The 23,592-nt window shown below is 46.2% G+C and overlaps 13 non-coding genes across 13 annotated transcripts; all 13 read right to left on the minus strand.

Moving 5' to 3' along the window:
- Nucleotides 1-2,093: 2,093 nt before the first annotated feature.
- On the minus strand, nucleotides 2,094-2,167 carry TRNAN-GUU (transfer RNA asparagine (anticodon GUU)). Its single transcript has one exon. It is a non-coding gene; the product is annotated as a tRNA-Asn (tRNA).
- A 2,176-nt stretch (nucleotides 2,168-4,343) lies between these two features.
- TRNAN-GUU (transfer RNA asparagine (anticodon GUU)) lies at nucleotides 4,344-4,417 on the minus strand. The gene has a single exon. It is a non-coding gene; the product is annotated as a tRNA-Asn (tRNA).
- A 2,175-nt stretch (nucleotides 4,418-6,592) lies between these two features.
- On the minus strand, nucleotides 6,593-6,666 carry TRNAN-GUU (transfer RNA asparagine (anticodon GUU)). Its single transcript has one exon. It is a non-coding gene; the product is annotated as a tRNA-Asn (tRNA).
- Nucleotides 6,667-8,456: 1,790 nt separating this feature from the next.
- On the minus strand, nucleotides 8,457-8,528 carry TRNAW-CCA (transfer RNA tryptophan (anticodon CCA)). The gene has a single exon. It is a non-coding gene; the product is annotated as a tRNA-Trp (tRNA).
- Nucleotides 8,529-8,841: 313 nt separating this feature from the next.
- Nucleotides 8,842-8,915, minus strand: TRNAN-GUU (transfer RNA asparagine (anticodon GUU)). The gene has a single exon. It is a non-coding gene; the product is annotated as a tRNA-Asn (tRNA).
- A 1,789-nt stretch (nucleotides 8,916-10,704) lies between these two features.
- Nucleotides 10,705-10,776, minus strand: TRNAW-CCA (transfer RNA tryptophan (anticodon CCA)). The gene has a single exon. It is a non-coding gene; the product is annotated as a tRNA-Trp (tRNA).
- A 2,561-nt stretch (nucleotides 10,777-13,337) lies between these two features.
- Nucleotides 13,338-13,411, minus strand: TRNAN-GUU (transfer RNA asparagine (anticodon GUU)). The gene has a single exon. It is a non-coding gene; the product is annotated as a tRNA-Asn (tRNA).
- A 2,174-nt stretch (nucleotides 13,412-15,585) lies between these two features.
- TRNAN-GUU (transfer RNA asparagine (anticodon GUU)) lies at nucleotides 15,586-15,659 on the minus strand. The gene has a single exon. It is a non-coding gene; the product is annotated as a tRNA-Asn (tRNA).
- A 1,790-nt stretch (nucleotides 15,660-17,449) lies between these two features.
- Nucleotides 17,450-17,521, minus strand: TRNAW-CCA (transfer RNA tryptophan (anticodon CCA)). The gene has a single exon. It is a non-coding gene; the product is annotated as a tRNA-Trp (tRNA).
- A 313-nt stretch (nucleotides 17,522-17,834) lies between these two features.
- Nucleotides 17,835-17,908, minus strand: TRNAN-GUU (transfer RNA asparagine (anticodon GUU)). Its single transcript has one exon. It is a non-coding gene; the product is annotated as a tRNA-Asn (tRNA).
- Nucleotides 17,909-20,082: 2,174 nt separating this feature from the next.
- TRNAN-GUU (transfer RNA asparagine (anticodon GUU)) lies at nucleotides 20,083-20,156 on the minus strand. Its single transcript has one exon. It is a non-coding gene; the product is annotated as a tRNA-Asn (tRNA).
- A 1,790-nt stretch (nucleotides 20,157-21,946) lies between these two features.
- On the minus strand, nucleotides 21,947-22,018 carry TRNAW-CCA (transfer RNA tryptophan (anticodon CCA)). Its single transcript has one exon. It is a non-coding gene; the product is annotated as a tRNA-Trp (tRNA).
- A 313-nt stretch (nucleotides 22,019-22,331) lies between these two features.
- TRNAN-GUU (transfer RNA asparagine (anticodon GUU)) lies at nucleotides 22,332-22,405 on the minus strand. The gene has a single exon. It is a non-coding gene; the product is annotated as a tRNA-Asn (tRNA).
- Nucleotides 22,406-23,592: the final 1,187 nt, after the last annotated feature.

The raw sequence follows: 23,592 nt of genomic DNA on the forward strand, positions 1-23,592 counted from the left end.
TCTATTTCCCACAGCAAATCAGGGTATCAAGCACTTCCCTACCTCCCGTAATCCACAAACACAGGGGATTTAGTAGAGGACAGAGCCCATCAACAGTGCACCAAATGCCCTCTGTGTAGGCATAACTTGCTATGAGGAGAAAGCCACAGTTGCACACTTGTGTTAAAAGGGGACAGTAGGCTAAACCCAGAGAACACGGGAGAAATGACTCAGGTTTACTGAGTGGAACACTCTGTGTCTTTGTGCCCAAAACAGCAGCGTCTTTTCGGTTAACAGCCGAACGCGCTAACCAATTGCGCCACAGAGACTCACTGGCATGTGTGTTCTGCCTTTGGCCTGATTGCATTGCTATTTTTTTCTGATTGGCAGAAAACCTGAACTTTTTTCTGAAAAAGGCATGCCTCTCTTAGCACTGCAGTGCATTAGACTGCTCCCTTGCTTCCCTGAGTCCCCAAATACACAACCACCTTGGGCACAATAGAAGACACATTCCAGCAGATTTAGCAAGAGTGCACCAAGGATTCTATATGTAGGTACCTTGCTGAGAAGCAAGACCTGCAGTTGCATTCTTCTGTTAAAAGAGGGCAGCAGAGTTCACCAAGAGAACTTGGGGGAAGTAGCTTATGTTAACTACTTGCCATGCTCTTTATAGATCCCTCTGTTTGACTGGGTGAATTCTAATTTCTGGGTTTAGAGTAAGCAATTTTTGGATCTAGATGCTGTGCGCAACAGGAATGCTATATACTGCACTGTACTGCTACTGAAAAGTTACCAATTTTACAGGATGTTCAGGTAAGCTTTGTTTCAGAAAACAACTTGCTAGAGGCACTAAGACAGATTACTGGGACAAAGGAAGAGGGTTTGGGGATTAGCACATCTCCTATGAAAGGTACAGTCACGCCCGAGACAACTCTTGAGTGTCACCTCAAATTCTAAGAAATGCAAACTAGGGACCTACGCTTTTTATTGCCAGCGGATCTTTGTGTTCAGACAAATGTGCACGCCTCCCAGAGCCCCTTGCAATGCACTTAGGGAAAGGGGGGAAGGTGCTGTGAAGCCCTCTCGCTGACAATGTCTCTCTTGTCTATAATGTAACTATGAGAGAGAGAGAAATAGGCAATGCGAGAGTGAAAAAGTAAAATGGAAATGTGTCTACTGAGACCAGTATAAGGGGAAATCCTCACAATCCAGGACCGACAGTTGATTGGGAGGGCGCTTACAGGTTTCCGACACCAGCCCGGTACCTGAACTCACAAACCCAAACTGCAAAGTTATGGGCATTGCCACTAGACTGCCGACCCCCTTTCGGGGCCCCAAAATATATCCTTTAGTCACACCTAGAGTTCCCAGGACAGTGCAGCATTCAGCGATTACACGAATATATTGACAGCGCTAGGAGGCCATGCAAATGGCAGAGGTATGCTTTACAAAGCCCACGTAGCGTGCACAAAACAGCACATCAGTCAGGCCCACTTGAAGAGATGGTAAAGAGGAAATACTTCTGCTGCATCCAGTAAAACATAGAGATTGGCCTGCTTTAAAGGTTGACCATGTCCTTCATGGGTGTCTGTCAATATGATACTTCCCTGCTGCAAAGCTTACATTCGAAACGCCAGAACAACTAGGCCCAGAGCACAAAGATGCAGTCAGGTTGAAATAACGAGATACTGAAGAGCAATTTTATATTTCAGAGTGGGAAAAGCAAATATGCCACCGACGTGATTTGAACACGAAACCTTCTGATCTTGAGTCAGACGCGCTACCATTGCGCCACGAGGTCCTTGTGGCAATCCACCTGGTGTGTCTGATGACAGAATAAAGGTAGGAGACGTACATGCACCTGCAGAGCCTCATTGCTTCTTTAAGTAGACTGGCTAGGATAGCTTCCTTCTGTGCATCAGTACACGCTGCAGCCAAACCCTTCCCATGAAGTCTTGATGTTTATGAATTGAATGGCAAGTTTTGAAAAACTAAAGCAAGCGAGAAGAATTGCTTACAGTTTATTGGATTTTTTGGACGTCAGCAGACGAGACCTGCGAGAGGTAAACAGAAGTTCATAGTTGGTCATGCTGAATTTTTGAGCCAAAATGCATCGTCCCTGGGTGGGCTTGAACCACCAAAATTTCGGTTAACAGCCGAACGCGCTAACCGATTGCGCCACAGAGACTCATGCAGTTCTTACACAGGGGCCTGATTGGTGTGCTGTTTGCTTATGCTTCCCAGGCAACCTGAAAATATTTCTAAAATAGCTCTTTTTCCCACAGCAAATCAGGGTATCAAGCACTTCCCTACCTCCCCTAATCCACAAACACAGGGGATTTAGTAGAGGACAGAGCCCATCAACAGTGCACCAAATGTCCTCTGTATAGGCATAACTTGCTATGAGGAGAAAGCCACTGTTGCGCACTTGTGTTAAAAGGGGACAGTAGGCTGAACCCAGAGAACACGGGAGAAATGACTCAGGTTTACTGAGTGGAACACTCTGTGTCTTTGTGCCAAAAACAGCAGCGTCTTTTTGGTTAACAGCCGAACGCGCTAACCAATTGCGCCACAGAGACTCACTGGCATGTGTGTTCTGCCTTTGGCCTGATTGCATTGCTATTTTTTTCTGATTGGCAGAAAACCTGAACTTTTTTCTGAAAAAGGCATGCCTCTCTTAGCACTGCAGTGCATTAGACTGCTCCCTTGCTTCCCTGAGTCCCCAAATACACAACCACCTTGGGCACAATAGAAGACACATTCCAGCAGATTTAGCAAGAGTGCACCAAGGATTCTATATGTAGGTACCTTGCTGAGAAGCAAGACCTGCAGTTGCATTCTTCTGTTAAAAGAGGGCAGCAGAGTGCACCAAGAGAACTTGGGGGAAGTAGCTTATGTTAACTACTTGCCATGCTCTTTATAGATCCCTCTGTTTGACTGGGTGAATTCTAATTTCTGGGGTAGAGTAAGCAATTTTTGGATCTAGATGCTGTGCGCAACAGGAATGCTATATACTGCACTGTACTGCTACTGAATAGTTACCAATTTTACAGGATGTTCAGGTAAGCTTTGTTTCAGAAAACAACTTGCTAGAGGCACTAAGACAGATTACTGGGACAAAGGAAGAGGGTTTGGGGATTAGCACATCTCCTATGAAAGGTACAGTCACGCCCGAGACAACTCTGAGTGTCACTTCAAATTTTAAGAAATGCAAACTAGGGACCTACGCTTTTTATTGCCAGTGGATCTTTGTGTTTCAGACAAATGTGCACGCCTCCCAGAGCCCCATGCAATGCACTTAGGGAAATGGGGGAAGGTGCTGTGCAACCCTCTCGCTGACAATGTCTCTCTTGTCTATAATGTATCTATGAGAGAGAGAGAAATAGGCAATGCGAGAGTGAAAAAGTAAAATGGAAATGTGTCTACTGAGACCAGTATAAGGGGAAATCCTCACAATCCAGGACCGACAGTTGATTGGGAGGGCGCTTACAGTTTTCCGACACCAGACCGGTACCTGAACTCACAAACCCAAACTGCAAAGTGATGGGCATTGCCACTAGACTGCCGACCCCCTTTCGGGGCCCCAGCATATATCCTTTAGTCACACCTAGAGTTCCCAGGACAGTGCAGCATTCAGCGATTACACGAAAATATTGACAGCGCTAGGAGGCCATGCAAATGGCAGAGGTATGCTTTACAAAGCCCACGTAGCGTGCACAAAACAGCACATCAGTCAGGCCCACTTGAAGAGATGGTAAAGAGGAAATACTTCTGCTGCATCCAGTAAAACATAGAGATTGGCCTGCTTTATAAGGTTGACCATGTCCTTCATGGGTGTCTGTCAATATGATACTTCCCTGCTGCAAAGCTTACATTCGAAACGCCAGAACAACTAGGCCCAGAGCACAAAGATGCAGTCAGGTTGAAATAACGAGATACTGAAGAGCAATTTTGTATTTCAGAGTGGGAAAAGGAAGTATGAACCCGACGTGATTTGAACACGCAACCTTCTGATCTGGAGTCAGACGCGCTACCATTGCCCCACGAGGTCCTTGTGGCAGTCCACCTGGTGTGTCTGATGACAGAATGAAGGTAGGAGACGTACATGCACCTGCAGAGCCTCATTGCTTCTTTAAGTAGACTGGCTAGGATAGCTTCCTTCTGTGCATCAGTACACGCTGCAGCCAAACCCTTCCCATGAAGTCTTGATGTTTATGAATTGAATGGCAAGTTTTGAAAAACTAAAGCAAGCGAGAAGAATTGCTTGCAGTTTATTGGATTTTTTGGACGTCAGCAGACGAGACCTGCGAGAGGTAAACAGAAGTTCATAGTTGGTCATGCTGAATTTTTGAGCCAAAATGCATCGTCCCTGGGTGGGCTTGAACCACCAACCTTTCGGTTAACAGCCGAACGCGCTAACCGATTGCGCCACAGAGACTCATGCAGTGCTTACACTGGGGCCTGATTGGTGTGCTGTTTGCTTATGCTCCCCAGGCAACCTGAAAATATTTCTAAAATAGCTCTATTTCCCACAGCAAATCAGGGTATCAAGCACTTCCCTACCTCCCGTAATCCACAAACACAGGGGATTTAGTAGAGGACAGAGCCCATCAACAGTGCACCAAATGCCCTCTGTGTAGGCATAACTTGCTATGAGGAGAAAGCCACAGTTGCGCACTTGTGTTAAAAGGGGACAGTAGGCTAAACCCAGAGAACACGGGAGAAATGACTCAGGTTTACTGAGTGGAACACTCTGTGTCTTTGTGCCCAAAACAGCAGCGTCTTTTCGGTTAACAGCCGAACGCGCTAACCAATTGCGCCACAGAGACTCACTGGCATGTGTGTTCTGCCTTTGGCCTGATTGCATTGCTATTTTTTTCTGATTGGCAGAAAACCTGAACTTTTTTCTGAAAAAGGCATGCCTCTCTTAGCACTGCAGTGCATTAGACTGCTCCCTTGCTACCCTGAGTCCCCAAATACACAACCACCTTGGGCACAATAGAAGACACATTCCAGCAGATTTAGCAAGAGTGCACCAAGGATTCTATATGTAGGTACCTTGCTGAGAAGCAAGACCTGCAGTTGCATTCTTCTGTTAAAAGAGGGCAGCAGAGTTCACCAAGAGAACTTGGGGGAAGTAGCTTATGTTAACTACTTGCCATGCTCTTTATAGATCCCTCTGTTTGACTGGGTGAATTCTAATTTCTGGGGTAGAGTAAGCAATTTTTGGATCTAGATGCTGTGCGCAACAGGAATGCTATATACTGCACTGTACTGCTACTGAAAAGTTACCAATTTTACAGGATGTTCAGGTAAGCTTTGTTTCAGAAAACAACTTGCTAGAGGCACTAAGACAGATTACTGGGACAAAGGAAGAGGGTTTGGGGATTAGCACATCTCCTATGAAAGGTACAGTCACGCCCGAGACAACTCTGAGTGTCACTTCAAATTTTAAGAAATGCAAACTAGGGACCTACGCTTTTTATTGCCAGTGGATCTTTGTGTTTCAGACAAATGTGCACGCCTCCCAGAGCCCCATGCAATGCACTTAGGGAAATGGGGGAAGGTGCTGTGCAGCCCTCTCGCTGACAATGTCTCTCTTGTCTATAATGTAACTATGAGAGAGAGAGAAATAGGCAATGCGAGAGTGAAAAAGTAAAATGGAAATGTGTCTACTGAGACCAGTATAAGGGGAAATCCTCACAATCCAGGACCGACAGTTGATTGGGAGGGCGCTTACAGGTTTCCGACACCAGACCGGTACCTGAACTCACAAACCCAAACTGCAAAGTGATGGGCATTGCCACTAGACTGCCGACCCCCTTTCGGGGCCCCAGCATATATCGTTTGGTCACACCTAGAGTTCCCAGGACAGTGCAGCATTCAGCGATTACACGAAAATATTGACAGCGCTAGGAGGCCATGCAAATGGCAGAGGTATGCTTTACAAAGCCCACGTAGCGTGCACAAAACAGCACATCAGTCAGGCCCACTTGAAGAGATGGTAAAGAGGAAATACTTCTGCTGCATCCAGTAAAACATAGAGATTGGCCTGCTTTAAAGGTTGACCATGTCCTTCATGGGTGTCTGTCAATATGATACTTCCCTGCTGCAAAGCTTACATTCGAAACGCCAGAACAACTAGGCCCAGAGCACAAAGATGCAGTCAGGTTGAAATAACGAGATACTGAAGAGCAATTTTGTATTTCAGAGTGGGAAAAGGAAGTATGAACCCGACGTGATTTGAACACGCAACCTTCTGATCTGGAGTCAGACGCGCTACCATTGCCCCACGAGGTCCTTGTGGCAGTCCACCTGGTGTGTCTGATGACAGAATAAAGGTAGGAGACGTACATGCACCTGCAGAGCCTCATTGCTTCTTTAAGTAGACTGGCTAGGATAGCTTCCTTCTGTGCATCAGTACACGCTGCAGCCAAACCCTTCCCATGAAGTCTTGATGTTTATGAATTGAATGGCAAGTTTTGAAAAACTAAAGCAAGCGAGAAGAATTGCTTGCAGTTTATTGGATTTTTTGGACGTCAGCAGACGAGACCTGCGAGAGGTAAACAGAAGTTCATAGTTGGTCATGCTGAATTTTTGAGCCAAAATGCATCGTCCCTGGGTGGGCTTGAACCACCAACCTTTCGGTTAACAGCCGAACGCGCTAACCGATTGCGCCACAGAGACTCATGCAGTGCTTACACTGGGGCCTGATTGGTGTGCTGTTTGCTTATGCTCCCCAGGCAACCTGAAAATATTTCTAAAATAGCTCTATTTCCCACAGCAAATCAGGGTATCAAGCACTTCCCTACCTCCCGTAATCCACAAACACAGGGGATTTAGTAGAGGACAGAGCCCATCAACAGTGCACCAAATGCCCTCTGTGTAGGCATAACTTGCTATGAGGAGAAAGCCACAGTTGCGCACTTGTGTTAAAAGGGGACAGTAGGCTAAACCCAGAGAACACGGGAGAAATGACTCAGGTTTACTGAGTGGAACACTCTGTGTCTTTGTGCCCAAAACAGCAGCGTCTTTTCGGTTAACAGCCGAACGCGCTAACCAATTGCGCCACAGAGACTCACTGGCATATGTGTTCTGCCTTTGGCCTGATTGCATTGCTATTTTTTTCTGATTGGCAGAAAACCTGAACTTTTTTCTGAAAAAGGCATGCCTCTCTTAGCACTGCAGTGCATTAGACTGCTCCCTTGCTACCCTGAGTCCCCAAATACACAACCACCTTGGGCACAATAGAAGACACATTCCAGCAGATTTAGCAAGAGTGCACCAAGGATTCTATATGTAGGTACCTTGCTGAGAAGCAAGACCTGCAGTTGCATTCTTCTGTTAAAAGAGGGCAGCAGAGTTCACCAAGAGAACTTGGGGGAAGTAGCTTATGTTAACTACTTGCCATGCTCTTTATAGATCCCTCTGTTTGACTGGGTGAATTCTAATTTCTGGGGTAGAGTAAGCAATTTTTGGATCTAGATGCTGTGCGCAACAGGAATGCTATATACTGCACTGTACTGCTACTGAAAAGTTACCAATTTTACAGGATGTTCAGGTAAGCTTTGTTTCAGAAAACAACTTGCTAGAGGCACTAAGACAGATTACTGGGACAAAGGAAGAGGGTTTGGGGATTAGCACATCTCCTATGAAAGGTACAGTCACGCCCGAGACAACTCTGAGTGTCACTTCAAATTTTAAGAAATGCAAACTAGGGACCTACGCTTTTTATTGCCAGTGGATCTTTGTGTTTCAGACAAATGTGCACGCCTCCCAGAGCCCCATGCAATGCACTTAGGGAAATGGGGGAAGGTGCTGTGCAGCCCTCTCGCTGACAATGTCTCTCTTGTCTATAATGTAACTATGAGAGAGAGAGAAATAGGCAATGCGAGAGTGAAAAAGTAAAATGGAAATGTGTCTACTGAGACCAGTATAAGGGGAAATCCTCACAATCCAGGACCGACAGTTGATTGGGAGGGCGCTTACAGGTTTCCGACACCAGACCGGTACCTGAACTCACAAACCCAAACTGCAAAGTGATGGGCATTGCCACTAGACTGCCGACCCCCTTTCGGGGCCCCAGCATATATCGTTTGGTCACACCTAGAGTTCCCAGGACAGTGCAGCATTCAGCGATTACACGAAAATATTGACAGCGCTAGGAGGCCATGCAAATGGCAGAGGTATGCTTTACAAAGCCCACGTAGCGTGCACAAAACAGCACATCAGTCAGGCCCACTTGAAGAGATGGTAAAGAGGAAATACTTCTGCTGCATCCAGTAAAACATAGAGATTGGCCTGCTTTAAAGGTTGACCATGTCCTTCATGGGTGTCTGTCAATATGATACTTCCCTGCTGCAAAGCTTACATTCGAAACGCCAGAACAACTAGGCCCAGAGCATAAAGATGCAGTCAGGTTGAAATAACGAGATACTGAAGAGCAATTTTGTATTTCAGAGTGGGAAAAGGAAGTATGACCCCGACGTGATTTGAACACACAACCTTCTGATCTGGAGTCAGACGCGCTACCATTGCGCCACGAGGTCCTTGTGGCAGTCCACCTGGTGTGTCTGATGACAGAATAAAGGTAGGAGACGTGCATGGACCTGCAGAGCCTCATTGCTTCTTTAAGTAGACTGGCTAGGATAGCTTCCTTCTGTGCATCAGTACACGCTGCAGCCAAACCCTTCCCATGAAGTCTTGATGTTTATGAATTGAATGGCAAGTTTTGAAAAACTAAAGCAAGCGAGAAGAATTGCTTACAGTTTATTGGATTTTTTGGACGTCAGCAGACGAGACCTGCGAGAGGTAAACAGAAGTTCATAGTTGGTCATGCTGAATTTTTGAGCCAAAATGCATTGTCCCTGGGTGGGCTTGAACCACCAACCTTTCGGTTAACAGCCGAACACGCTAACCGATTGCGCCACAGAGACTCATGCAGTGCTTACACTGGGGCCTGATTGGTGTGCTGTTTGCTTATGCTTCCCAGGCAACCTGAAAATATTTCTAAAATAGCTCTATTTCCCACAGCAAATCAGGGTATCAAGCACTTCCCTACCTCCCCTAATCCACAAACACAGGGGATTTAGTAGAGGACAGAGCCCATCAACAGTGCACCAAATGTCCTCTGTGTAGGCATAACTTGCTATGAGGAGAAAGCCACAGTTGCGCACTTGTGTTAAAAGGGGACAGTAGGCTGAACCCAGAGAACACGGGAGAAATTACTCAGGTTTACTGAGTGGAACACTCTGTGTCTTTGTGCCAAAAACAGCAGCGTCTTTTCGGTTAACAGCCGAACGCGCTAACCAATTGTGCCACAGAGACTCACTGGCATGTGTGTTCTGCCTTTGGCCTGATTGCATTGCTATTTTTTTCTGATTGGCAGAAAACCTGAACTTTTTTCTGAAAAAGGCATGCCTCTCTTAGCACTGCAGTGCATTAGACTGCTCCCTTGCTTCCCTGAGTCCCCAAATACACAACCACCTTGGGCACAATAGAAGACACATTCCAGCCGATTTAGCAAGAGTGCACCAAGGTTTCTATATGTAGGTACCTTGCTGAGAAGCAAGACCTGCAGTTGCATTCTTCTGTTAAAAGAGGGCAGCAGAGTGCACCAAGAGAACTTGGGGGAAGTAGCTTATGTTAACTACTTGCCATGATCTTTATAGATCCCTCTGTTTGACTGGGTGAATTCTAATTTCTGGGGTAGAGTAAGCAATTTTTGGATCTAGATGCTGTGCGCAACAGGAATGCTATATACTGCACTGTACTGCTACTGAAAAGTTACCAATTTTACAGGATGTTCAGGTAAGCTTTGTTTCAGAAAACAACTTGCTAGAGGCCCTAGGACAGATTACTGGGACAAAGGAAGAGGGTTTGGGGATTAGCACATCTCCTATGAAAGGTACAGTCACGCCCGAGACAACTCTGAGTGCCTCCTCAAATTCTAAGAAATGCGAACTGGGGTCCTACGCCTTTTATTGCCAGTGGATTTTTGTGTTTCAGACAAATGTGCACGCCTCCCAGAGCCCCATGCAATGCACTTAGGGAAATGGGGGAAGGTGCTGTGCAACCCTCTCGCTGACAATGTCTCTCTTGTCTATAATGTATCTATGAGAGAGAGAGAAATAGGCAATGCGAGAGTGAAAAAGTAAAATGGAAATGTGTCTACTGAGACCAGTATAAGGGGAAATCCTCACAATCCAGGACGACAGTTGATTGGGAGGGCGCTTACAGGTTTCCGACACCAGACCGGTACCTGAACTCACAAACCCAAACTGCAAAGTGATGGGCATTGCCACTAGACTGCCGACCCCCTTTCGGGGCCCCAGCATATATCCTTTAGTCACACCTAGAGTTCCCAGGACAGTGCAGCATTCAGCGATTACACGAAAATATTGACAGCGCTAGGAGGCCATGCAAATGGCAGAGGTATGCTTTACAAAGCCCACGTAGCGTGCACAAAACAGCACATCAGTCAGGCCCACTTGAAGAGATGGTAAAGAGGAAATACTTCTGCTGCATCCAGTAAAACATAGAGATTGGCCTGCTTTAAAGGTTGACCATGTCCTTCATGGGTGTCTGTCAATATGATACTTCCCTGCTGCAAAGCTTACATTCGAAACGCCAGAACAACTAGGCCCAGAGCACAAAGATGCAGTCAGGTTGAAATAACGAGATACTGAAGAGCAATTTTGTATTTCAGAGTGGGAAAAGGAAGTATGACCCCGACGTGATTTGAACACGCAACCTTCTGATCTGGAGTCAGACGCGCTACCATTGGGCCACGAGGTCCTTGTGGCAGTCCACCTGGTGTGTCTGATGACAGAGTAAAGGTAGGAGACGTACATGGACCTGCAGAGCCTCATTGCTTCTTTGAGTAGACTGGCTAGGAAAGCTTCCTTCTGTGCATCAGTACACGCTGCAGCCAAACCCTTCCCATGAAGTCTTGATGTTTATGAATTGAATGGCAAGTTTTGAAAAACTAAAGCAAGCGAGAAGAATTGCTTGCAGTTTATTGGATTTTTTGGACGTCAGCAGACGAGACCTGCGAGAGGTAAACAGAAGTTCATAGTTGGTCATGCTGAATTTTTGAGCCAAAATGCATCGTCCCTGGGTGGGCTTGAACCACCAACCTTTCGGTTAACTGCCGAACGCGCTAACCGATTGCGCCACAGATACTCATGCAGTGCTTACACTGGGGCCTGATTGGTGTGCTGTTTGCTTATGCTCCCCAGGCAACCTGAAAATATTTCTAAAATAGCTCTATTTCCCACAGCAAATCAGGGTATCAAGCACTTCCCTACCTCCCGTAATCCACAAACACAGGGGATTTAGTAGAGGACAGAGCCCATCAACAGTGCACCAAATGCCCTCTGTGTAGGCATAACTTGCTATGAGGAGAAAGCCACAGTTGCGCACTTGTGTTAAAAGGGGACAGTAGGCTAAACCCAGAGAACACGGGAGAAATGACTCAGGTTTACTGAGTGGAACACTCTGTGTCTTTGTGCCCAAAACAGCAGCGTCTTTACGGTTAACAGCCGAACGCGCTAACCAATTGCGCCACAGAGACTCACTGGCATGTGTGTTCTGCCTTTGGCCTGATTGCATTGCTATTTTTTTCTGATTGGCAGAAAACCTGAACTTTTTTCTGAAAAAGGCATGCCTCTCTTAGCACTGCAGTGCATTAGACTGCTCCCTTGCTTCCCTGAGTCCCCAAATACACAACCACCTTGGGCACAATAGAAGACACATTCCAGCAGATTTAGCAAGAGTGCACCAAGGATTCTATATGTAGGTACCTTGCTGAGAAGCAAGACCTGCAGTTGCATTCTTCTGTTAAAAGAGGGCAGCAGAGTTCACCAAGAGAACTTGGGGGAAGTAGCTTATGTTAACTACTTGCCATGCTCTTTATAGATCCCTCTGTTTGACTGGGTGAATTCTAATTTCTGGGGTAGAGTAAGCAATTTTTGGATCTAGATGCTGTGCGCAACAGGAATGCTATATACTGCACTGTACTGCTACTGAAAAGTTACCAATTTTACAGGATGTTCAGGTAAGCTTTGTTTCAGAAAACAACTTGCTAGAGGCACTAAGACAGATTACTGGGACAAAGGAAGAGGGTTTGGGGATTAGCACATCTCCTATGAAAGGTACAGTCACGCCCGAGACAACTCTGAGTGTCACCTCAAATTCTAAGAAATGCAAACTAGGGACCTACGCTTTTTATTGCCAGTGGATCTTTGTGTTCAGACAAATGTGCACGCCTCCCAGAGCCCCTTGCAATGCACTTAGGGAAAGGGGGGAAGGTGCTGTGAAGCCCTCTCGCTGACAATGTCTCTCTTGTCTATAATGTAACTATGAGAGAGAGAGAAATAGGCAATGCGAGAGTGAAAAAGTAAAATGGAAATGTGTCTACTGAGACCAGTATAAGGGGAAATCCTCACAATCCAGGACCGACAGTTGATTGGGAGGGCGCTTACAGGTTTCCGACACCAGACCGGTACCTGAACTCACAAACCCAAACTGAAAAGTGATGCCCATTGCCACTAGACTGCCGACCCCCTTTCGGGGCCCCAAAATATATCCTTTAGTCACACCTAGAGTTCCCAGGACAGTGCAGCATTCAGCGATTACACGAAAATATTGACAGTGCTAGGAGGCCATGCAAATGGCAGAGGTATGCTTTACAAAGCCCACGTAGCGTGCACAAAACAGCACATCAGTCAGGCCCACTTGAAGAGATGGTAAAGAGGAACTACTTCTGCTGCATCCAGTAAAACATAGAGATTGGCCTGCTTTAAAGCTTGACCATGTCCTTCATGGGTGTCTGTCAATATGATACTTCCCTGCTGCAAAGCTTACATTCGAAACGCCAGAACAACTAGGCCCAGAGCACAAAGATGCAGTCAGGTTGAAATAACGAGATACTGAAGAGCAATTTTATATTTCAGAGTGGGAAAAGCAAATATGCCCCCGACGTGATTTGAACACGAAACCTTCTGATCTTGAGTCAGACGCGCTACCATTGCGCCACGAGGTCCTTGTGGCAATCCACCTGGTGTGTCTGATGACAGAATAAAGGTAGGAGACGTACATGCACCTGCAGAGCCTCATTGCTTCTTTAAGTAGACTGGCTAGGATAGCTTCCTTCTGTGCATCAGTACACGCTGCAGCCAAACCCTTCCCATGAAGTCTTGATGTTTATGAATTGAATGGCAAGTTTTGAAAAACTAAAGCAAGCGAGAAGAATTGCTTGCAGTTTATTGGATTTTTTGGACGTCAGCAGACGAGACCTGCGAGAGGTAAACAGAAGTTCATAGTTGGTCATGCTGAATTTTTGAGCCAAAATGCATCGTCCCTGGGTGGGCTTGATCCACCAATCTTTCGGTTAACAGCCGAACGCGCTAACCGATTGCGCCACAGGGACTCATGCAGTGCTTACACTGGGGCCTGATTGGTGTGCTGTTTGCTTATGCTTCCCAGGCAACCTGAAAATATTTCTAAAATAGCTCTTTTTCCCACAGCAAATCAGGGTATCAAGCACTTCCCTACCTCCCCTAATCCACAAACACAGGGGATTTAGTAGAGGACAGAGCCCATCAACAGTGCACCAAATGTCCTCTGTATAGGCATAACTTGCTATGAGGAGAAAGCCACAGTTGCGCACTTGTGTTAAAAGGGGACAGTAGGCTGAACCCAGAGAACACGGGAGAAATGACTCAGGTTTACTGAGTGGAACACTCTGTGTCTTTGTGCCAAAAACAGCAGCGTCTTTTCGGTTAACAGCCAAACGCGCTAACCAATTGCGCCACAGAGACTCACTGGCATGTGTGTTCTGCCTTTGGCCTGATTGCATTGCTATTTTTTTCTGATTGGCAGAAAACCTGAACTTTTTTCTGAAAAAGGCATGCCTCTCTTAGCACTGCAGTGCATTAGACTGCTCCCTTGCTTCCCTGAGTCCCCAAATACACAACCACCTTGGGCACAATAGAAGACACATTCCAGCAGATTTAGCAAGAGTGCACCAAGGTTTCTATATGTAGGTACCTTGCTGAGAAGCAAGACCTGCAGTTGCATTCTTCTGTTAAAAGAGGGCAGCAGAGTGCACCAAGAGAACTTGGGGGAAGTAGCTTATGTTAACTACTTGCCATGCTCTTTATAGATCCCTCTGTTTGACTGGGTGAATTCTAATTTCTGGGGTAGAGTAAGCAATTTTTGGATCTAGATGCTGTGCGCAACAGGAATGCTATATACTGCACTGTACTGCTACTGAAATGTTACCAATTTTACAGGATGTTCAGGTAAGCTTTGTTTCAGAAAACAACTTGCTAGAGGCCCTAGGACAGATTACTGGGACAAAGGAAGAGGGTTTGGGGATTAGCACATCTCCTATGAAAGGTACAGTCACGCCCTAGACAACTCTGAGTGTCACCTCAAATTCTAAGAAATGCAAACTAGGGACCTACGCTTTTTATTGCCAGTGGATCTTTGTGTTTCAGACAAATGTGCACGCCTCCCAAAGCCCCTTGCAATGCACTTAGGGAAATGGGGGAAGGTGCTGTGCAACCCTCTCGCTGACAATGTCTCTCTTGTCTATAATGTATCTATGAGAGAGAGAGAAATAGGCAATGCGAGAGTGAAAAAGTAAAATGGAAATGTGTCTATTGAGACCAGTATAAGGGGAAATCCTCACAATCCAGGACCGACAGTTGATTGGGAGGGCGCTTACAGGTTTCGACACCAGACCGGTACCTGAACTCACAAACCCAAACTGCAAAGTGATGGGCATTGCCACTAGACTGCCGACCCCCTTTCGGGGCCCCAGCATATATCCTTTAGTCACACCTAGAGTTCCCAGGACAGTGCAGCATTCAGCGATTACACGAAAATATTGACAGCGCTAGGAGGCCATGCAAATGGCAGAGGTATGCTTTACAAAGCCCACGTAGCGTGCACAAAACAGCACATCAGTCAGGCCCACTTGAACAGATGGTAAAGAGGAAATACTTCTGCTGCATCCAGTAAAACATAGAGATTGGCCTGCTTTAAAGGTTGACCATGTCCTTCATGGGTGTCTGTCAATATGATACTTCCCTGCTGCAAAGTTTACATTCGAAACGCCAGAACAACTAGGCCCAGAGCACAAAGATGCAGTCAGGTTGAAATAACGAATTACTGAAGAGCAATTTTATATTTCAGAGTGGGAAAAGCAAATATGCCCCCGACGTGATTTGAACAAGAAACCTTCTGATCTGGAGTCAGACGCGCTACCATTGCGCCACGAGGTCCTTGTGGCAATCCACCTGGTGTGTCTGATGACAGAATAAAGGTAGGAGACGTGCATGGACCTGCAGAGCCTCATTGCTTCTTTAAGTAGACTGGCTAGGATAGCTTCCTTCTGTGCATCAGTACGCGCTGCAGCCAAACCCTTCCCATGAAGTCTTGATGTTTATGAATTGAATGGTAAGTTTTGAAAAACTAAAGCAAGCGAGAAGAATTGCTTACAGTTTATTGGATTTTTTGGACGTCAGCAGACGAGACCTGCGAGAGGTAAACAGAAGTTCATAGTTGGTCATGCTGAATTTTTGAGCCAAAATGCATCGTCCCTGGGTGGGCTTGAACCACCAACCTTTCGGTTAACAGCCGAACGCGCTAACCGATTGCGCCACAGAGACTCATGCAGTGCTTACACTGGGGCCTGATTGGTGTGCTGTTTGCTTATGCTTCCCAGGCAACCTGAAAATATTTCTAAAATAGCTCTATTTCCCACAGCAAATCAGGGTATCAAGCACTTCCCTACCTCCCCTAATCCACAAACACAGGGGATTTAGTGGAGGACAGAGCCCATCAACAGTGCACCAAATGCCCTCTGTGTAGGCATAACTTGCTATGAGGAGGAAGCCACAGTTGCGCACTTGTGTTAAAAGGGGACAGTAGGCTGAACCCAGAGAACACGGGAGAAATGACTCAGGTTTACTGAGTGGAACACTCTGTGTCTTTGTGCCAAAAACAGCAGCGTCTTTTCGGTTAACAGCCGAACGCGCTAACCAATTGTGCCACAGAGACTCACTGGCATGTGTGTTCTGCCTTTGGCCTGATTGCATTGCTATTTTTTTCTGATTGGCAGAAAACCTGAACTTTTTTCTGAAAAAGGCATGCCTCTCTTAGCACTGCAGTGCATTAGACTGCTCCCTTGCTTCCCTGAGTCCCCAAATACACAACCACCTTGGGCACAATAGAAGACACATTCCAGCAGATTTAGCAAGAGTGCACCAAGGTTTCTATATGTAGGTACCTTGCTGAGAAGCAAGACCTGCAGTTGCATTCTTCTGTTAAAAGAGGGCAGCAGAGTGCACCAAGAGAACTTGGGGGAAGTAGCTTATGTTAACTACTTGCCATGATCTTTATAGATCCCTCTGTTTGACTGGGTGAATTCTAATTTCTGGGGTAGAGTAAGCAATTTTTGGATCTAGATGCTGTGCGCAACAGGAATGCTATATACTGCACCGTACTGCTACTGAAAAGTTACCAATTTTACAGATTGTTCAGGTAAGCTTTGTTTCAGAAAACAACTTGCTAGAGGCCCTAGGACAGATTACTGGGACAAAGGAAGAGGGTTTGGGGATTAGCACATCTCCTATGAAAGGTACAGTCATGCCCGAGACAACTCTGAGTGCCTCCTCAAATTCTAAGAAATGCGAACTGGGGTCCGACGCCTTTTAATGCCAGTGGATCTTTGTGTTTCAGACAAATGTGCACGCCTCCCAGAGCCCCATGCAATGCACTTAGGGAAATGGGGGAAGGTGCTGTGCAACCCTCTCGCTGACAATGTCTCTCTTGTCTATAATGTATCTATGAGAGAGAGAGAAATAGGCAATGCGAGAGTGAAAAAGTAAAATGGAAATGTGTCTACTGAGACCAGTATAAGGGGAAATCCTCACAATCCTGGACCGACAGTTGATTGGGAGGGCGCTTACAGGTTTCCGACACCAGACCGGTACCTGAACTCACAAACCCAAACTGCAAAGTGATGCCCATTGCCACTAGACTGCCGAACCCCTTTCGGGGCCCCAACATATATCCTTTAGTCACACCTAGAGTTCCCAGGACAGTGCAGCATTCAGCGATTACACGAAAATATTGATAGCGCTAGGAGGCCATGCAAATGGCAGAGGTATGCTTTACAAAGCCCACGTAGCGTGCACAAAACAGCACATCAGTCAGGCCCACTTGAAGAGATGGTAAAGAGGAAATACTTCTGCTGCATTCAGTAAAACATAGAGATTGGCCTGCTTTAAAGGTTGACCATGTCCTTCATGGGTGTCTGTCAATATGATACTTCCCTGCTGCAAAGCTTACATTCGAAACGCCAGAACAACAAGGCCCAGAGCACAAAGATGCAGCCAGGTTGAAATAACGAGATACTGAAGAGCAATTTTGTATTTCAGAGTGGGAAAAGGAAGTATGCCCCCGACGTGATTTGAACACGAAACCTTCTGATCTGGAGTCAGACGCGCTACCATTGCGCCACGAGGTCCTTGTGGCAATCCACCTGGTGTGTCTGATGACAGAATAAAGGTAGGAGACGTACATGCACCTGCAGAGCCTCATTGCTTCTTTAAGTAGACTGGCTAGGATAGCTTCCTTCTGTGCATCAGTACACGCTGCAGCCAAACCCTTCCCATGAAGTCTTGATGTTTATGAATTGAATGGCAAGTTTTGAAAAACTAAAGCAAGCGAGAAGAATTGCTTGCAGTTTATTGGATTTTTTGGACGTCAGCAGACGAGACCTGCGAGAGGTAAACAGAAGTTCATAGTTGGTCACGCTTAATTTTTGAGCCAAAATGCATCGTCCCTGGGTGGGCTTGAACCACCAATCTTTCGGTTAACAGCCGAACGCGCTAACCGATTGCGCCACAGAGACTCATGCAGTTCTTACACAGGGGCCTGATTGGTGTGCTGTTTGCTTATGCTTCCCAGGCAACCTGAAAATATTTCTAAAATAGCTCTTTTTCCCACAGCAAATCAGGGTATCAAGCACTTCCCTACCTCCCCTAATCCACAAACACAGGGGATTTAGTAGAGGACAGAGCCCATCAACAGTGCACCAAATGTCCTCTGTATAGGCATAACGTGCTATGAGGAGAAAGCCTCAGTTGCGCACTTGTGTTAAAAGGGGACAGTAGGCTGAACCCAGAGAACACGGGAGAAATGACTCAGGTTTACTGAGTGGAACACTCTGTGTCTTTGTGCCAAAAACAGCAGCGTCTTTTCGGTTAACAGCCGAACGCGCTAACCAATTGCGCCACAGAGACTCACTGGCATGTGTGTTCTGCCTTTGGCCTGATTGCATTGCTATTTTTTTCTGATTGGCAGAAAACCTGAACTTTTTTCTGAAAAAGGCATGCCTCTCTTAGCACTGCAGTGCATTAGTCTGCTCCCTTGCTTCCCTGAGTCCCCAAATACACAACCACCTTGGGCACAATAGAAGACACATTCCAGCAGATTTAGCAAGAGTGCACCAAGGTTTCTATATGTAGGTACCTTGCTGAGAAGCAAGACCTGCAGTTGCATTCTTCTGTTAAAAGAGGGCAGCAGAGTGCACCAAGAGAACTTGGGGGAAGTAGCTTATGTTAACTACTTGCCATGATCTTTATAGATCCCTCTGTTTGACTGGGTGAATTCTAATTTCTGGGGTAGAGTAAGCAATTTTTGGATCTAGATGCTGTGCGCAACAGGAATGCTATATACTGCACTGTACTGCTACTGAAAAGTTACCAATTTTACAGATTGTTCAGGTAAGCTTTGTTTCATAAAACAACTTGCTAGAGGCCCTAGGACAGATTTCTGGGACAAAGGAAGAGGGTTTGGGGATTAGCACATCTCCTATGAAAGGTACAGTCATGCCCGAGACAACTCTGAGTGCCTCCTCAAATTCTAAGAAATGCGAACTGGGGTCCTACGCCTTTTATTGCCAGTGGATCTTTGTGTTTCAGACAAATGTGCACGCCTCCCAGAGCCCCATGCAATGCACTTAGGGAAATGGGGGAAGGTGCTGTGCAACCCTCTCGCTGACAATGTCTCTCTTGTCTATAATGTATCTATGAGAGAGAGAGAAATAGGCAATGCGAGAGTGAAAAAGTAAAATGGAAATGTGTCTATTGAGACCAGTATAAGGGGAAATCCTCACAATCCAGGACCGACAGTTGATTGGGAGGGCGCTTACAGGTTTCGACACCAGACCGGTACCTGAACTCACAAACCCAAACTGCAAAGTGATGGGCATTGCCACTAGACTGCCGACCCCCTTTCGGGGCCCCAGCATATATCCTTTAGTCACACCTAGAGTTCCCAGGACAGTGCAGCATTCAGCGATTACACGAAAATATTGACAGCGCTAGGAGGCCATGCAAATGGCAGAGGTATGCTTTACAAAGCCCACGTAGCGTGCACAAAACAGCACATCAGTCAGGCCCACTTGAACAGATGGTAAAGAGGAAATACTTCTGCTGCATCCAGTAAAACATAGAGATTGGCCTGCTTTAAAGGTTGACCATGTCCTTCATGGGTGTCTGTCAATATGATACTTCCCTGCTGCAAAGTTTACATTCGAAACGCCAGAACAACTAGGCCCAGAGCACAAAGATGCAGTCAGGTTGAAATAACGAATTACTGAAGAGCAATTTTATATTTCAGAGTGGGAAAAGCAAATATGCCCCCGACGTGATTTGAACAAGAAACCTTCTGATCTGGAGTCAGACGCGCTACCATTGCGCCACGAGGTCCTTGTGGCAATCCACCTGGTGTGTCTGATGACAGAATAAAGGTAGGAGACGTGCATGGACCTGCAGAGCCTCATTGCTTCTTTAAGTAGACTGGCTAGGATAGCTTCCTTCTGTGCATCAGTACGCGCTGCAGCCAAACCCTTCCCATGAAGTCTTGATGTTTATGAATTGAATGGTAAGTTTTGAAAAACTAAAGCAAGCGAGAAGAATTGCTTACAGTTTATTGGATTTTTTGGACGTCAGCAGACGAGACCTGCGAGAGGTAAACAGAAGTTCATAGTTGGTCATGCTGAATTTTTGAGCCAAAATGCATCGTCCCTGGGTGGGCTTGAACCACCAACCTTTCGGTTAACAGCCGAACGCGCTAACCGATTGCGCCACAGAGACTCATGCAGTGCTTACACTGGGGCCTGATTGGTGTGCTGTTTGCTTATGCTTCCCAGGCAACCTGAAAATATTTCTAAAATAGCTCTATTTCCCACAGCAAATCAGGGTATCAAGCACTTCCCTACCTCCCCTAATCCACAAACACAGGGGATTTAGTGGAGGACAGAGCCCATCAACAGTGCACCAAATGCCCTCTGTGTAGGCATAACTTGCTATGAGGAGGAAGCCACAGTTGCGCACTTGTGTTAAAAGGGGACAGTAGGCTGAACCCAGAGAACACGGGAGAAATGACTCAGGTTTACTGAGTGGAACACTCTGTGTCTTTGTGCCAAAAACAGCAGCGTCTTTTCGGTTAACAGCCGAACGCGCTAACCAATTGTGCCACAGAGACTCACTGGCATGTGTGTTCTGCCTTTGGCCTGATTGCATTGCTATTTTTTTCTGATTGGCAGAAAACCTGAACTTTTTTCTGAAAAAGGCATGCCTCTCTTAGCACTGCAGTGCATTAGACTGCTCCCTTGCTTCCCTGAGTCCCCAAATACACAACCACCTTGGGCACAATAGAAGACACATTCCAGCAGATTTAGCAAGAGTGCACCAAGGTTTCTATATGTAGGTACCTTGCTGAGAAGCAAGACCTGCAGTTGCATTCTTCTGTTAAAAGAGGGCAGCAGAGTGCACCAAGAGAACTTGGGGGAAGTAGCTTATGTTAACTACTTGCCATGATCTTTATAGATCCCTCTGTTTGACTGGGTGAATTCTAATTTCTGGGGTAGAGTAAGCAATTTTTGGATCTAGATGCTGTGCGCAACAGGAATGCTATATACTGCACCGTACTGCTACTGAAAAGTTACCAATTTTACAGATTGTTCAGGTAAGCTTTGTTTCAGAAAACAACTTGCTAGAGGCCCTAGGACAGATTACTGGGACAAAGGAAGAGGGTTTGGGGATTAGCACATCTCCTATGAAAGGTACAGTCATGCCCGAGACAACTCTGAGTGCCTCCTCAAATTCTAAGAAATGCGAACTGGGGTCCGACGCCTTTTAATGCCAGTGGATCTTTGTGTTTCAGACAAATGTGCACGCCTCCCAGAGCCCCATGCAATGCACTTAGGGAAATGGGGGAAGGTGCTGTGCAACCCTCTCGCTGACAATGTCTCTCTTGTCTATAATGTATCTATGAGAGAGAGAGAAATAGGCAATGCGAGAGTGAAAAAGTAAAATGGAAATGTGTCTACTGAGACCAGTATAAGGGGAAATCCTCACAATCCTGGACCGACAGTTGATTGGGAGGGCGCTTACAGGTTTCCGACACCAGACCGGTACCTGAACTCACAAACCCAAACTGCAAAGTGATGCCCATTGCCACTAGACTGCCGAACCCCTTTCGGGGCCCCAACATATATCCTTTAGTCACACCTAGAGTTCCCAGGACAGTGCAGCATTCAGCGATTACACGAAAATATTGATAGCGCTAGGAGGCCATGCAAATGGCAGAGGTATGCTTTACAAAGCCCACGTAGCGTGCACAAAACAGCACATCAGTCAGGCCCACTTGAAGAGATGGTAAAGAGGAAATACTTCTGCTGCATTCAGTAAAACATAGAGATTGACCTGCTTTAAAGGTTGACCATGTCCTTCATGGGTGTCTGTCAATATGATACTTCCCTGCTGCAAAGCTTACATTCGAAACGCCAGAACAACAAGGCCCAGAGCACAAAGATGCAGCCAGGTTGAAATAACGAGATACTGAAGAGCAATTTTGTATTTCAGAGTGGGAAAAGGAAGTATGCCCCCGACGTGATTTGAACACGAAACCTTCTGATCTGGAGTCAGACGCGCTACCATTGCGCCACGAGGTCCTTGTGGCAATCCACCTGGTGTGTCTGATGACAGAATAAAGGTAGGAGACGTACATGCACCTGCAGAGCCTCATTGCTTCTTTAAGTAGACTGGCTAGGATAGCTTCCTTCTGTGCATCAGTACACGCTGCAGCCAAACCCTTCCCATGAAGTCTTGATGTTTATGAATTGAATGGCAAGTTTTGAAAAACTAAAGCAAGCGAGAAGAATTGCTTGCAGTTTATTGGATTTTTTGGACGTCAGCAGACGAGACCTGCGAGAGGTAAACAGAAGTTCATAGTTGGTCACGCTTAATTTTTGAGCCAAAATGCATCGTCCCTGGGTGGGCTTGAACCACCAATCTTTCGGTTAACAGCCGAACGCGCTAACCGATTGCGCCACAGAGACTCATGCAGTTCTTACACAGGGGCCTGATTGGTGTGCTGTTTGCTTATGCTTCCCAGGCAACCTGAAAATATTTCTAAAATAGCTCTTTTTCCCACAGCAAATCAGGGTATCAAGCACTTCCCTACCTCCCCTAATCCACAAACACAGGGGATTTAGTAGAGGACAGAGCCCATCAACAGTGCACCAAATGTCCTCTGTATAGGCATAACGTGCTATGAGGAGAAAGCCTCAGTTGCGCACTTGTGTTAAAAGGGGACAGTAGGCTGAACCCAGAGAACACGGGAGAAATGACTCAGGTTTACTGAGTGGAACACTCTGTGTCTTTGTGCCAAAAACAGCAGCGTCTTTTCGGTTAACAGCCGAACGCGCTAACCAATTGCGCCACAGAGACTCACTGGCATGTGTGTTCTGCCTTTGGCCTGATTGCATTGCTATTTTTTTCTGATTGGCAGAAAACCTGAACTTTTTTCTGAAAAAGGCATGCCTCTCTTAGCACTGCAGTGCATTAGTCTGCTCCCTTGCTTCCCTGAGTCCCCAAATACACAACCACCTTGGGCACAATAGAAGACACATTCCAGCAGATTTAGCAAGAGTGCACCAAGGTTTCTATATGTAGGTACCTTGCTGAGAAGCAAGACCTGCAGTTGCATTCTTCTGTTAAAAGAGGGCAGCAGAGTGCACCAAGAGAACTTGGGGGAAGTAGCTTATGTTAACTACTTGCCATGATCTTTATAGATCCCTCTGTTTGACTGGGTGAATTCTAATTTCTGGGGTAGAGTAAGCAATTTTTGGATCTAGATGCTGTGCGCAACAGGAATGCTATATACTGCACTGTACTGCTACTGAAAAGTTACCAATTTTACAGATTGTTCAGGTAAGCTTTGTTTCATAAAACAACTTGCTAGAGGCCCTAGGACAGATTACTGGGACAAAGGAAGAGGGTTTGGGGATTAGCACATCTCCTATGAAAGGTACAGTCATGCCCGAGACAACTCTGAGTGCCTCCTCAAATTCTAAGAAATGCGAACTGGGGTCCTACGCCTTTTATTGCCAGTGGATCTTTGTGTTTCAGACAAATGTGCTCGCCTCCCAGAGCCCCATGCAATGCACTTAGGGAAATGGGGGAAGGTGCTGTGCAACCCTCTCGCTGACAATGTCTCTCTTGTCTATAATGTATCTATGAGAGA

This window comes from Ambystoma mexicanum, chromosome 11, assembly GCF_040938575.1.
Source record: "Ambystoma mexicanum isolate Mex_15411 chromosome 11, UKY_AmexF1_1, whole genome shotgun sequence".
Taxonomy (NCBI): Eukaryota; Metazoa; Chordata; class Amphibia; order Caudata; family Ambystomatidae; genus Ambystoma; species Ambystoma mexicanum.